This window comes from Melitaea cinxia, chromosome 3 (assembly GCF_905220565.1).
Source record: "Melitaea cinxia chromosome 3, ilMelCinx1.1, whole genome shotgun sequence".
Classification (NCBI taxonomy): Eukaryota; Metazoa; Arthropoda; class Insecta; order Lepidoptera; family Nymphalidae; genus Melitaea; species Melitaea cinxia.
In genome coordinates this window covers 11,296,022-11,312,404 of record NC_059396.1, presented here as the reverse complement: position 1 = coordinate 11,312,404, position 16,383 = coordinate 11,296,022, and the positions used below count along the sequence as shown (strand labels likewise).

General features: G+C 30.9%; 1 pseudogene; it reads right to left on the bottom strand.

The window, feature by feature from the left end:
• The window catches only part of LOC123667498, a 58,155-nt pseudogene that overhangs the window by 29,660 nt on the left and 12,112 nt on the right, over window positions 1–16,383 (bottom strand).

Genomic DNA, 16,383 nt, shown 5'->3' with positions numbered 1-16,383 from the left:
TAAAAAGGGTAATCCTTTTCTTCACTACAAATATTTATATCATCAAATAAAATAATATAAATTGAAACAGTATGAGTCAAACATAAACCATTCACGTTTAATGCTCTCATTTCCATCACATTTTACTAAAAGGAAGATTTTTCACACATTCAAGATTTTTCACATTCATTATGTAAAAATGAAATAACGAGGACGACAAAAGAGAATGCATTTTTACCGAGATTACGATAGACGGTGGCAATTTACTACGAAAGTATTTTGCGCAAGTCACAGAATAAAGTGTTGATGATAAGGCTCGTTTAAATTGAAGTTCGTCAAATTAGATTTCGAGTGACATCACTTCATATTTTGAGCTATTCTCAGCAACCCCTTTCATTTGATATCCATAATGTAGGAATGCATTAAAAATAACTACTCCGCCATCTTAAGTGTGGACGCCATGTTGGATTTAGAATGACGTCACATAACTAAACATGCATTGTTAACCAAACTAAACATGTATTCAAAATTTCAGCTTAATCGATTAAAGTTATATGATTCAAAATTGAGTTGCAATATTCTAACCCTAACAAACTTACATACGTACTTACACTTTATAAAAGCTAAATAATAATAAGAACTCATTGCTAATAATATCTAATTATATGGGTTTAATTCAAATTGGTAAAAAAAAAACTTTTTACGATTAAATCTAAAAATTGTTCAAGATTTTTATCGACAAAAGTTCAAGATTGATTGTATCTAACAAATATTATTTTCTTTCTTATAGAACGAAATCTATAATTGAAAGAAAACGGAACTTGGTCATTTGCCAGTCGTATACGTAAGTCACATAAATTTCAAAATGGATTAATTGAATGTAAGTTTTATTTTAGGACAACCGTATTCAAAGTTCATCAGATACTCAAACCGCTCCTTCCGTTCAATTCAATTTGACCTGACAAGTGATTCCAGAAAGGGCTCAGAGTTCTAAACTAAGTACGTGATGAGTGACATAAGACAACGGGAGTTCTCGAACGGCACTCTTGTTAGAACTAAACTGTAATTGATTACTTAACAGATAATATGATTTTATATCGACTCATAATGAAACACAGTAGCCTATGAATAATAATTACCAAATGATTTATTAAATTTGTTAATTCATTTGGATACAATTCATAGATTTTGACCATTTAAATGTGTATATCTATTTTGATGTGTTACTATTTGCGAAAATTGTAACGATTGTGAAATTAGATAGTAAACAGTTCGACATTGTTTTACATAAAAACTTTCGTTGTGGATTACTTAAATTTTTTAATTGATATTTTAATGAGCGATTATGTTAATATACGTAAAATGTATACATCATGTATTTAATTTTAATCCATGAAAAATGATAAAAAGAAAATTAATAGATACCTATATAGCAAGCAAGAGAAGCAGTCACACATACATACATCATGCTAAGTTGTATCGAGTATAAGAATCGTTTTCCTAATATAACAGACTTATATCTTATACGAACAAAGCAAAATTTACTACTGATTTTAATTTATCGATGGCATGACAAAATCAGTCTAGGAAACAAGCTTAACTTTTTGTCTCTACTACTCTACATCCTAATTTAAATTTCAATCAATTAATTTCTCATTTACTCAGGTTGAGTTAGATTAGACACAATACACTTGGTGAAAAATACTTTTTAATTTTTAATTTTTTATTTTATTAAAATTGTTACAAAAAACTTAACTCACTTGAATCAACTAAAGTAAGGACTTTTTGTTTTAAATTTTATTTATATATACTTAAAATGCTAATAATATATTTTTTGTAATGAACTAGGATAAGATCAATCTCCTACGTGTTACATAATAAGACGTCGTCTGATTAAATTGTTAACACTCCTTTCGTAGGCGCGGAGAGGCAATCCTCTCAAGTTTAAGCTTACTGCCAAATTCCAATTACACAAATTATAATTTCTCCTCCTCAAGCTTAGCCTTGGGTTATAAATATGTTTCGGCTAATTTATATCCTACATATTAAATACATTATCAAATAATTAAGTTTATTTATATATAGGATCACTAAAATGATATACGCTTTAATTTTAGGACTTTTTGGTTCTCCATGTAGAAGGGTTGGAGCACAATGCACCACGCTGCTTCACTGCCGGTTGGAAAATATATCCCTATCATGTAAGGATCGCTATATTTTATAAACGAGCAAATTGGTGAAATCGTGTACATAGGATTATTTTCTACGCTTAATTTTTAATTTATATGAAAATAATGCACCATTTGCAGTGTTGCATAATACGAATCAATACAACTTAGTTATAGGACAAAATAAAATAATTGCAAAACGGAACTAGGACTTTGTAGGCATAACTTATACATGCTCATATGAGTTTCACATGTACGAATATTGCATATAGCTATGGATATACTAGTATGCATATATTTTCGTTTAGAGTTTTCAAATCAAAACATATTTAAGCGCTAGGCATACTATGTGCAATCATTTTTACAAAATGATATAATTGAAGTCAGATAAAGGTTATTTTAAACTTATATGTTTAACAAACTATTTTAAATAGAGGAACTAAAGTTTAAGCTCATTTCTAACAAGTTTATACAGTTAATTTATTTACATTTTGCGTGCTTTAATTTAAGAAGCGGACGTCAAACTAGGCAGGTACAAAATTTTAATTCGCATTATAGTTTTGTTAAGTTCGAAACAGAATCTTAAGTTACATGATATGAATTAACTTGCTAACAACTTACTAAGCTCTGAACACAAACTAGACAAGATGGCGGCAATAATGCATTTATTAAATTAACTTTGAATGAGCCACATATGTCGAAGTTGGTATGATATGTTATATTTATTTTGTAGTTTAGCCTAGGAAATTATATCGTGTGAAACAACGCTGAAAAACGCTATAAAGCGTGACCTCTCATTGTCACTTACGCTGAGAGTGACGCCTTACAGCGCTTTTAGCTGTTCATATAAAATATAGGTACATAAGTATACTCGTATTATGAGCCATCATTTACTGAAGCGATACGAATAGCAAGCGTTATGTCTTTATTTTAGAGTTTTTTGATTTAATTTTTAAATATCACAGTAATCTTTCTCAAGGTGTATAATTCAGCCAGATGTTGGAGCTGACACATGCTTTTTTAACCGACTTTAAAAAAGGAGAAGGTTTTCAATTCGACTGTATTTTTATCTGTTACCCTTTGTGTGTAACCTTTTTACTAGTACCTACTACGAGTACCAATTATGATGATTCTTTTTTTTTATTCGGAAGCCGGTGCTTGTCTTGTGGTCCCATTTAAATCGAGTAACATACGACAAATAGTTTTTGAGTTATCTGTAATAAAATGTATTGTATACTTGTCGATGTAAATTGAAGACGATTTTTTTTTTTGTAATGAATTATACGGGTTTGTTCTTTTTCACTATACACACTGTCAACCGCGTTGACAAGATAAAAGTTACTACTTGACTCCTATAAATTACAGCGCGCTGCACGCTGTTTTATAACCAATAAACTTTGTGAATAAATGGGTTTTGTATCGATAAAATAACTTTAAAAGTTTTATCAGAAAGTTCTAGTATATTTTAATTAATAAACTCTTTGCTATGTATTAAAAAAAAGATTAAAATTATTATATAAAACGACAAGTTTCTACGTTTATGAGCTTAGGTAGTTTTGTCACTACAAAATATAAAACTGAATAAGAAATAGAACAAATACGTACCTATACACTTAATACTAGTTATTGTCGGTCTATGTCAAATACATTTATACATCGATTTGACAAATTGGATTCATTTAGACTGCGTGAGGGTCAAAATTCTGAGCCAACAATAATAAAATCGTTACTATTGATTTCTGTGTCGAGAACAATCAATCTAAAAGCCACATCGGCATCACAACTAAATCGGCGACATCCGTTCGTCTCCCCTTAGTCTATAAGGATTTTAACTGATCTATATTATGCCTATTTGGGTATGTACGTGTTACATGACGAAAAATTCTTAAGTCTAAGTATAACTAAAATAAAAATAAAACTTGAAGTATATCGTACGTACGATATACTATATATTACAAATAAGTCTGAATGAAATTCCGTGTAGTGAAAAAATCACAATCAATAACGAATTATGTGTGTGAGTCGCATGTCGGCCGTCGAGTTAATCGCACGCCTAGGGTTGCAATACGTAGGTACCTACTCGTAACCGGCAACGCGCCGCGGTGGCTCATGCTACCCCATGCACCACTGCATTGCGGAACCAGAACTATAATTCATTTTTAGAATGTGAAACACTCCTATTGTATCACGTCTATTGTATAAAAGGTATTTTATGACGAGATTAACGGAGCGTGCGCTGGGTTCTGAGATTATGGTAAATATTATATAGGAAACTGTTACAGAGACAAATTAATTTAGGGAAGCTACTGTTACACTTTAAATACTGATTTATGACCGAAACCTCATTAGTTATAAATTTTTGAAACGTATTTCGAAATTTAAGCCTAAATATTTGTTTCTATTTTAGATTACTTATTTTTCGTACATTAAACCCAAAAAAAATTATATATTCCTAGAAAAATATATGAAAGGAAAATGATAAAGATATATATAACGTGAATAAATAATAAATTTCCTATTATCAAAGTGGTTTTCTATCCCCTGTAGATGTTACATTGTACGTACTCCGTGCGTGCGATATTTTTCAAAGAAAGCCGCCATATATCACAGTACCCCTCGATAACATGTATCCAAGTTTCCGCTGACTGGACGTCGGCGATTACAAGTGGAGGTATTCCACATCCCCTGCGAATGGCCGAGTAAGATATTGGATAAGAAATGGTCGGTCGTAGATCGTATATAGATTCACTAATCATTGTACATCACAATTACGCACGAATTTGTCAATAGGTAGGTACTTCCCAATTAAATGCTATATTAGAATAATCGTATTAATTTATTATAAATATTTATCAATTTGTAAAAAAAGTTTGTACAGATTGATTAATTAGTTTAGCTACGTTTCTTTTACATAATATAAAGTATATGATGATTATAAAAAAAATTTAAGAACACCATGACATTTGATGGCGATAGTAAAAATCTATGTCAGATTTTAAAATAATACTTTAACAGGAAACAACTTTTAAAATTAATAAATTCCAATGACATAATTCAAAAAAATTTTAAATTCCATTAAATCCGATTAATTAATTTATTTTAAATTATAAGTTTGAACATTATTAAGGTTCTGTTGTCAAAGACTATATATATACTAGCTGACTCGACAAACGTTGTCTTGCCGATAAACACTATTTAAAAATAGGAGTTGGTGGTAGAATGGTGAAAATTTAGAGTTGTATGTATTTTTCAACGCCAAATCATAATAAAATAAAAAATAAATAATTTATCTAAAAATAAAAAGATTTAGGGGTGGACTACCCTTAACATTTAGAGATGAAAAATAGATGTTGTTCGATTCTCAGACCTACCCAATATGCACACAAAATTTCATGAGAATCAGTCAAGCCGTTTCGGAGGTGTTTAACTACAAACACCGCGACACACACGAGAATTTTATATATTATATTATATATATAACAAACAAAAGAGTATACACATAGGCGTGTGTGTCTAATACATAGTACCTAGTGTGTGTAATGTTTTTTATTTATTGATTTAATGTATTTTTAATGCATAATTTAAAAAAAATATTGCACTACTTCTCTATATAAACTACTAGCTGGCCTGGCGAATTTCGTATTGCCTTATTTATTTTTTTCTTAAATATAATAATTACATGGATCAAAATAATATATAACCTATCTTTCAAGTTGGATCAAACTGCACACGGTGTGCATATTCTATAAAAATTGATTAAGTAGTTTAGGAGTCTATCGCAGCCAAACAACGTTATGCGTAATTTATATGTGCGAAATTTCATACTCCTCTGTCATCGCATTTTTGTAAAAAGGGACACAAAGTTTTTGATTCGCGTATTAAGTTAAAGATTATTTCATAAAAAAAAATCTGTTATTATGTTGGTTTGATTGAAGCTTAGTGTAACAGTTAATTACCTTTATTATTATAATAATTCGAGTAATAATGACAATGAACATAAATTTAAAATATATCACGGTATTTATATGTGTGTTCGTTCGTTCAAACACGATAATCTCTTGACCTTGTAGAATATAACAAAATATTTTTGCATTAGTCCGATAAACATAACTATTATCGAGGCAGGTTAAAAATACAGACTTACCACTTATAAAAGTAAAATAATTAATTAAAAACCTATGTTTCTACTACAAAGTATTAATTTCTAATTGTTTAAGTAAAACACAAAAAAAAAATTGGTGGACGAACAATTTAATTACTTGAATCACTTTCGTCTCAAACCACACGTAAAAGTATATTATGAAGAATTAAATTTTATTAAAATATTAATTAATTCCTACATTAATAATACAATACAAATCTGGCAGACAACTTATGTATCCACTTATTTTACTGTGAATAAATTTGAACTTGATGAATTTCGCTTAAAACAAAAACCCTAGTATTTCAAATAATATTCTTCGCAACTTTTATAGGTAGCCCTACAGCTGTTCTGAATATACTAAAATAAATAAAAGCCTTTAATATGGTATGATTTTATCAATTTGTTCACAATATAAAATTTCCTTTTTACTACTTTCATTTTAAGCAATTTTAATTATATGACTACTAATATGGTAGTAATTTAATTTTTTTTTTAAATTCGCATTCTTCCCCGTAAAGTTCCGAGATATTAAAAAAAAAATTAAAGGATATGTCACTTGCTACTCTTGTCGCCTCTTTTCAGGAGACCGTGGGTCACAAGTCGATTGAAGTTTAACTTATAATGTAAACAATTTAAAAAATGCTATGTTTAAAATATAAATGTTTTGAAACCCAAGTAAAAAAAAAAAGTTAAGTAAAAATTACTAAAAGCAGCTAGCTACCGTGGTTTCGCCAAAAGCAAAGAGAAATCAACAAACTTCCGTTTTGTAATATTTAGGAAGGTTAATGTAGACTAATATTTAATCAACGTTTTAATAAAAATTTTATCAAGAAGTAAACAACCACTTCTTTATTTGTTACTTGTTTTTTTTTTTCATTCATTAGAACCTTATTATTTACGTTTTTCCTCCAATTTCTGTTCCTGCAATAATATAAGAGTCATTCGTAATACCTAATTAACTATAGAAATACGATAAACAACACAAGAAACATAATTACTAGGTATATAACATTAAACAACATTAGCGTTGATATTTAAAAAAACTTATTTAGAACTAGGTATATAAAAAAGCGATTTTTGAAAAAAGTTTATCACCAACTAACTTTATAAACTGCGGTCACCTATATTATTACGTTAACCATAAAGAATTAGGTCTCGGGCAATAAATAAAATTCGAAACGGCAAATCAAACGAAATGTAGACATCAAACCTAAAAACACGACCCGATAAAGAATATTATAGTCATTGTGTACGTCTTTAAGATCTTAATATCTTGGCGTAAGAGTAATATCGTAGCGTAGAAGCGCGGCCACCCTTTAGCTCGTCCCCCCGGGCCGTTGCGGGCGGAGGGTGTGGGGCTCGGGATACGAACGCGCGGCCGTTGACACGAATCCCCTGGCATTCTGTTTATCCCAATGGATTTTTTCCATATGTGTTCGCCGTGAACAACGTGCTCACGAATGGTTTTTGTTTAAAGATTAGACGCAGTCTCATATATTACTCATCTCCAAATAAACAATATAAAGCATTACAATTGAACACAATGTGTATTATAAGTATTTGCTGGTAAAATTATTTTTTTATATGAATAAGTATATAATAAATTATAAGAATAAGCATCAGTTCGCGTAATTTAGATGTTTTATTTTTGATATTTTTTTTAATAATAATACTCCTATTATAAGAACAGATTGTAAATTTTATTAAACGTATATTTGGCATAACACCAAATAGGATTTAATATTTCTAAACAAATTAATTTTATGTAGAGTATCCATTGATTACGTGAGCTATTTTTCGATCAGTTTAGACTACATATAATAATAAATGCATAACAAATAATAAAAGAACAAATAACTTTATACTTAAGTATTCTATATATAAATAACCATATATTTAAAATACTATGTATTTAAATGAAAATTAAAGAGTTCTTTGATATCTGCCAAATTCTGCTACTTTTTTGAATCCTTATCTGGACCACTAGATACTAGACTCATACTGGATTACATTTTACATCAGGCTATCCTTATCTGGACCAGACCTGGTCCTGATACAGTTATGCCTTACCATACTTGATTATATTTTACATCAGGCTATCCTTATCCGGACCAAACCTGGTCCTGATCCAGTATGCCTTACCATACTAGATTATATTTTACATCAGGCTATCCTTATCCGGACCAAACCTGGTCCTGATAGGATTTGCCGAATCAGGCATGCCTCATTCTATCCTCATCCGATCCAGATACATGATCTGGTTGAGCCCGACTTGTTTTCTAGTCGGGTTGCTAGCATGAACTTTTATATTTGTAAAACTATACTATTTATACATACGTATAATTTGCTTCTCTTTTTATCCCCTTCAAAGGACAAACTTTCAAAAGTTAAATTATGTACGAAACTTTTGATACTTACAAAAATTACATTATTTACGAAAATTTTATGCTTTTAGACCTGCCGATTAGGGCTGCGCAGCTGAGATAAAGTTGTTAGTATAAGGAGAAATATACACACGTTTCTTTCGTTGGTTGTAAATTAATTAAATTATTATATATAATGACCCGTAACGGCAATGAAAAGAGTTATCAACTCATCACTCTAACCAAAACAAACACGTGGTGCGAAATACACCACAAGTATTTATTTCACTCGTACTTATCGCGTTGACGTAATAATAATTTCATCAATTACATTTAATTTGATGATATTAGAACCAACTTAAGTATGATAATAATAATAAATACTCTTTATTGTACACTACAAAGAAATGTTACAATAATTGTTTGCTCGCAAACGAAAAAAAACCGACTTTAATTACATCGACAAGTAATACAACGTAGATCGACGAAAAATAGTCAAGTAACTACGCGTTATCAAAGATTACTCAAAAAGTAGTTATCAGATCTCAATAAAATTTATATGTGACCACATGACAAACATCGGCTTTCGATTAAATTAAAAATTATTAAAATCGGTATACCCAGTAAAAAGTTAATGCGGATTTTCAAGAGTTTCCCTCGAGTTCTCTGGGATCTCATCATCAGATCCTGGTTTTCTTATCATGGTACTAAGCTAGGGATATCTTCTTTCCAACAAAAAAAGAATTATCAAAATCGGTACACCCAGTAAAAAGGTATTGCGGATTTTCAAGAGTTTCCCTCGATTTCTCTGGGATTCCACCATCAGATCCTAGTTTCCTTATCATGGTACTAAACTAGGGATATCTCCTTTCCAATAAACAAAGAGTTATCAAGATCGGTACGTCCAGTAGAAAGTTATGCGGTATAATACAACGTAGGTCGACGAAAAAAGCGTCAAGTAAAAACGCATTATTAGATATAACTCTAAAAGTAGTTGTTAGATCTCGAATAAATTTAAATGGGACCAATTGACACACACCACCTTTCGATTAAAGAATAAAAAAAATTGTCGAAATCGGTCCACACGCTCAAAAGTTCTGATGTAACATACATAAAAAAAAAAATACAGTCGAATTGAGAACCTCCTCCTTTTTTGGAAGTCGGTTAAAAAGGGATACATACAAAGAAAGATGTACAAAGGCGGTCTTATCGCTAAGAGCGATTTCTTCCAGACAACCAACAAGTATTTAACAAGACAACAAACAACAAGTATTTAACAAGAATCGAAACAAAAACTTATTAATTGCACAAATTTAATATATAGTAGTATAAATGCATAGTATAAATGCATTTGTTTTATAGTAGACGTAAAAATATTCTAGTTTTTTTTAGACTTCTATTAAAGTACTCAAGAGTGTAATCTTGTGAAAAATAAAAATACTATTGATATTTAAATTTACAGCACGTAACTTATGTGTTAAGATTGAAATAGAAGATCTCTTCTATGTCTATCTAGACCATAGTTTCCGAACGGGAGCGGCACCACACCCGCGTAGTGGGCGCTAGAACTTTTCGTAGCCGGTCCAAACGCAAATGGGGGGCGTTATGACAGTCAAGGGGGCATTCGCGGCATAACTACCTAATTAGAAATTTAATGTAATAAAATAATTTGAAAATACACCTATTTTGATGAAATAACATTTTGTCTAGCCGCCCAAGAAGTTTATCTTGTTACTAGCGACCCACCCCGGCTTCGCACGGGTGCAATGCTGATACTAAATATACTACAGAATGTCTTTATTTATAGTGTGAAGCTAACTTATGACATGGTTATTAACATAATAACAACAACATTCAAATATGCGTCGTTGGATTACACGTTGTTACAGAATGCGTTGAGGAAATAAAGGTTCACTGCTCGTTCCCGGTAGGTGATAGGGAACCTATGATCTAGAGTTCTAGACGTATATAAATTTAATAGTTTTAGTTAAGAATAATATATTTCATCTGTTTATTTTATTTACCCATAATGAGGGCCACGACTAATAAATAAAACACAACAAAAAATAATAATGGAACAACATTGAATACATTGACGCGGACTCGTAGCTGTCCTTTTGTTGGTTGGAGTGGAGTTTAGACGCGTTAACCGCCTTTATATCTTGGCTCTTCACACCTCGCAACGCTGATAACATCGACTTGTTACTACCTTGAAACGAGCTTAACGGTCGGCTTAAATAAATGTCAAGATATTTAATCACCTACGTAACAAATGAGATTCTTACGTATGTAACCCTGAACGTCGCCAAGACAATGATTTTCATACAAATGCAACTTTTAAATCTAACATCATGTAGGTATTACTTGTTAATGAATTTATCGCAACATTTTCACAACGTACACAGATTTATTTCAATATTCTTTGACATAACTATCCACTATCGCAGGTATAACAGAGCTTAAATAAAAACATTTTCCCATTTTATTAAAAATATTTGTTACGAAAGAATCTAGAATTTTATAAATATCAAGAGAAGTAAAGTAGAACGGGCACGCTTTGTAAAAACTAATTTCTTCACGACTCACTCTTGATCCCAGTGATTGGCGGATGGAGAACTTAAGTGCTATCTTCGCTCCTGATCGTCAGAGCGGTCACGATCCCCGCTATTGTGGAAACAACATGATAGTATCTTAGTGAAAATGTAATACACAAACCCGCTTAGATAACCTATCTTTAACACGACTCAAAGCTAATAAAATAAAGTTGAACGTGAACAACGAATTGTTTTGATTCTTTTAGAAAACGGGTGTATATTATTGTATTAGAGTGGGTCATTGCGTTCAATAAAATATTAATCCATTAGGAACTGCATGTAACACGCAAAGTTAAATGACACAGGAAACTGTGCGTGAGGAGACTTAAAGGGATTTTTTTTAAAGCAAAACTCGTTTTCCGTTGTAGGTCAACCTCATGCATAAGAAAGAGCCAATCAGCAGGTCTCTTGCAAACGCAAAACTATTCATTTATACAGTAGTATGTAGTATGTCCTCGTGAATTATTTCGAACCTATTTAGCGTAACTTTTACCGTGCGAAAAATGTTTACGTTTCATTACTAATGTACGAAGTAACGACGAAGTACGACGAGTAAACGAGTAATGAAATAGACTGCAATGATTTATGTTTAAACATTTTTCTGAAATAAATTCAGTAAAATAGCCTCTTACAACTGTTATAACCATAACTCCATAAATATTATCGATCGACTGGTTTACCATGTCGACTCGCCGCTACACAGTCCCATAGCATAATTGAGTCGCTCACATCCTTCCGCTTACTCGGCGACATTGACCATAACACTAGCTTACAAAAATATTGGCTTTCATATTCCATCGTTTAATGATTTCAGTTCATAAATAACAAAAATAACATACCATTTTTTAATATATCAAACGTAATAGAGTCTTGCAAATATCATTCACAAAATTAAATTTTAGTCTCATTTCAAAACCAGTACCTCCATTCAACATTGCTTGTGTAAAACACAGTACGTAAGAATGTTCTGATGGGCAGGTGAGTGAATAACCTCTGTGTTTTATATACTTTCTGTCTCGTCTAGATCCATTTAGTTTCGGATTACATTTAACTAGTTATATATAACTCACGACAAATGTTCGAATATCTTTTTCTGCTGCTTTCAACCTGTATTTATAAACACATAATAGCCCATAACTTTTCAACATAAATAAAAGTTAAAAAATACATATATAAATCAAAAGTTAAACATTATTTACTAATGAGTAATATATTACGAAATTTATAAAAAATATTTATCAAGTTCGTTAAGATTGTGTTTGCAGGCAAACGAAGAAAAACTGACTTCAATTATATCGACAAGTAATACAACGTAGGTAGACGAAAAAATAGTCAACTAAATACGCATTATCAAAGATTACTCCAAAAGTTGTAATCAAAATCGGTACACCCAATAAAAAATTATGCGGATTTTCGAGAGTTTCCCTCGATTTCTCTGGGATCCCATCATCAGATCCTGGTTTTCTTATAATAGTACCAAACTAGAGATATCTCCTTTCCAACAAAAAAAGAATTATCAAAATCGGTTCATAAACGACGGAGTTATCCCCGAGCATACATAAAAAAATATAGTATATATATTATAATACGGTCGAATTGAGTAACCTCCTCCTTTTTTTTTTAAGTCGTTTAAAAAGAGAATAAGTATTCTAACCATTTTTTTATATTTGTAATTACCTACAAACCATTGATACAAATGCTTTATTGTTAATTACAGAACTGCTGATTCCAGAAATTTAATTTCGGCAACAAACAAATTGATAAGCAGAAGAAAATCGAAAAGCATTTTGAATCAGCAATTAAGTAATTATTATGTAAAGCAAAACGTATGGTAATAAATGATAGAACGGGTATCGCCTGCCTCCCAATTTTCCATTAATTATATTATCATTATAAAATTATTTTCTTTGATTATACAACTAACTACAATATAAATATAGAAAAGTCTAAAATCTTCATATTTTTCTTTTATTATTCTTGAAATTAGAATGCAAAAACAGATATAAACAGTTATGTCTCATGTATAGTTTGTATGAGGACTCCTCCTCCTCATGGTCCTTTAGTAATCATCACCCGCATCATACATATTGTTCTGTCTCGTTAGAAAATAATTTGCAACCGACAATTCGCGGTATTGTACAGATGCTTCGTATGTGTAAATCTAAAGAAACATCCGCTCTGTTTGACGACATGTTACAGTGAGTAACCGAGTATCGTATAACAGCCGGTGCGGGTCGACTGTCTCGATCGATTCGTGACCCAGCACTTGTCTTTTAACGCCGCTTTGTAAGCTACATTACTACATATAACATTATGAATCGTTTTAGATAATTCACTTTTACATTTAAATAAAAATTGCACAGCGTTTTCTTTTACTGTTGTAAGCAAAAATAGTTGTTTTTTTATTTATTTTTATTTTCATATGTTTTATTGCTACGATATTAAATAATGGTTTACTTTCAAAACAAAGGTTCTCGTTTAAGATAAAGCGGTGCGGCGTTGCGGTCGCGGTTCAACCTGATCCACTTTAACCATCTTTTTGTTTTCGGTTGAACAGTTTACTCAATTAAACGAATTATTTAGTTTGTGAAAGTGGATATAAATGTTAATCATAGCGTTGTTTCACCGATAAAAGTTTACTAAATAAATATAGTTAATTAACAAACTAAGCTGTATTAGGTATTCTTGCTATATTTTAATCAATTTTTATTTTGAATTCAACAACATTTAAAGTTTTTTTTTTTTTTTTTTTTTTTAAATTCGTTTCAAAATAGTTATGTTTTATGTATTATTTTTTCTAAACTATTCAAATTTCCATTCGTAACTGATCACAATCTAAAATTTAACATTCAAAAACACCTATAAGATGTATTCCACTAACATATTATTCAAATGTGATCTCATGCCCGTGTCGCTTCGAAGTCATTTAAAATTCCAATTACAAAAACCAATATTGGAGTTGTATTAAAATACTATGGGCGTGTATCTCTAAAACATACATAATATTTAAGCATACACAATTTAATTCGTTCTCGATACACGCCCAATTATACAATATTAAATACATATAAATGAAACTGTTTTAAATTTAAATGACAAATTTATAAACAGCTATATCGTTTAGCATATCGTTATACATAATTAAAGAACAATTAATAATATATTATTGTACTATGAAACTATTATTGTAGTATGAAACTATTATTGAACTATTATTGAAAATCTGGACTACTACAAGCGTCCGTCGCGGTTTCACTTACTTAAATTTACTTGATAATTATATAACATTTCTCTTCAATCGTAGTAATGCTGCGTATTTAAGCCCTTATAAAAAGCAATCTAACCTAATAACATACTTTACATAACATTTTTAAATTTAAATTGAGATAAATCAAACAAACTAAAGTGATTTTTATTTCATAATTTATAAAGATTGAAATAAGTCAACATAACTAATTAGTAATTACTAATTAAATAATATATTTTGTATAATTTTACATTTAAGGAGGGGCCTTTGGCGCATTAGTTATTAAATTAAGCAAGCGATGTAAACGTTTAGGTAAATCAAAAACCATTAGAAATGTTTAATACCCATGACCATTTTTATTTATTCAATTCTTTCAATAATCTGTGCGCAGCGCACGTGTGGCGCGCATATGCGCTCACTCGGACGAACCGACCCGAACGTTCTCATTGTTTGGAATTTCACGTTCAATGTAGGGCGTAAATATTTCGACAAAGCTCTAAAAGGGAGAGCCCATAAAAGAACAACAGATATCCGTTGCTAGACAATTCCTATGAATAGGTGATAGCGATCGCAGCAATTCGATAGAATTTGGTCTCCGATTTGATTATCAGGTCAAATCAAGATATTAAAACAAAAGCCGTTTATTAAGATTCTTTTTGTGAATGAGATTAACGCATTTGGAACTCTCCGCGTAATTGTCGGCATGCAATAAAAATCCGACAGAGTAAGGGAGCTGGATTGTCGCACACGTGCATCCGCCTGCCACTTCGCGAAGTTATTTTTAAAAAAATCATTTCTTACTACCACATTTAAAAATACGAATGCATGTTCTGGTGAACTTGCCTTGACACTGTTTAGCTATTTTTAATATGTCTGTAATTGCACGTCCGTTTATTTATAAGAGCAATAAAATATAATTAAACTCTTCAGTTTTTATTCATCAAGTTATACCATAATAATAATGTAAGATGTTTATCGTTCTATCTTTATGAATCACCAGACTTTACTTTCTGACAACCGCCACTCTGTATAAATTACTACAATAACGCCCTTTAAAAAGTTCCTCTCATTTATAATCATAAGATAAACATTATCCCCGCCTTCGTTTCGGGCTTAATTATGATATCAAAAGCTGCATCGGCAGTATCCGAGCATCACGTGCATCTCTTTCTAAACGCAGGATGACTCTGACCACTCGCATCGCATCGCTACATCGGCTATTAAACACGATTCTATGCGCGCTCTCGTTTTATTGTTTCTTTAGTGGAAACAAACTTTGTAACGATCCATTCAAACTTAAGCTAGTGATCGATGTGATGACGCGGCAAACTGTTAAATCATAATAGAATATTACATCAGCTAAATAACATACCGCCGTGCCTATTTTGTGGAAGTAAATTAACACTTTATACCACTCAATAAGGACCTATCAATCAACGAAAATTTTTCAAATTTTATATGTAACGCATGTATCAAAAGTAAAGTAATAAAAAGAACTCTACGACTGTGCTTTTATATGAAAAGAAGTTACGGCTTTTAGGTATAAGAAAATATCTTGTTAAGGTTTAATACTTTTTTTAATTAACATTAAAATCTTTGCTTAAATTTACTGCGGGGGAATATTTAATCATATTGTCGGTAAAAAGAACTACTTTTAATGAGATGAGGTGGATGTAATAAGAAGATGCGCATTACTTTCATAAATATTATTAAAATTTATTTATGTATATTGGAGTCTTTTGCTAAAAGATTGAAATGGCAAAATAGAAGTAAACTTATCCAATCTGTAGAAATGGCAACTATTTCAGTTTCAGGTTCAAAATAAAATAACTGTCAACTATGTTCGCTTGTTAGAAACAACATTTAGTTGCGTCAGTTTTACTTCAAC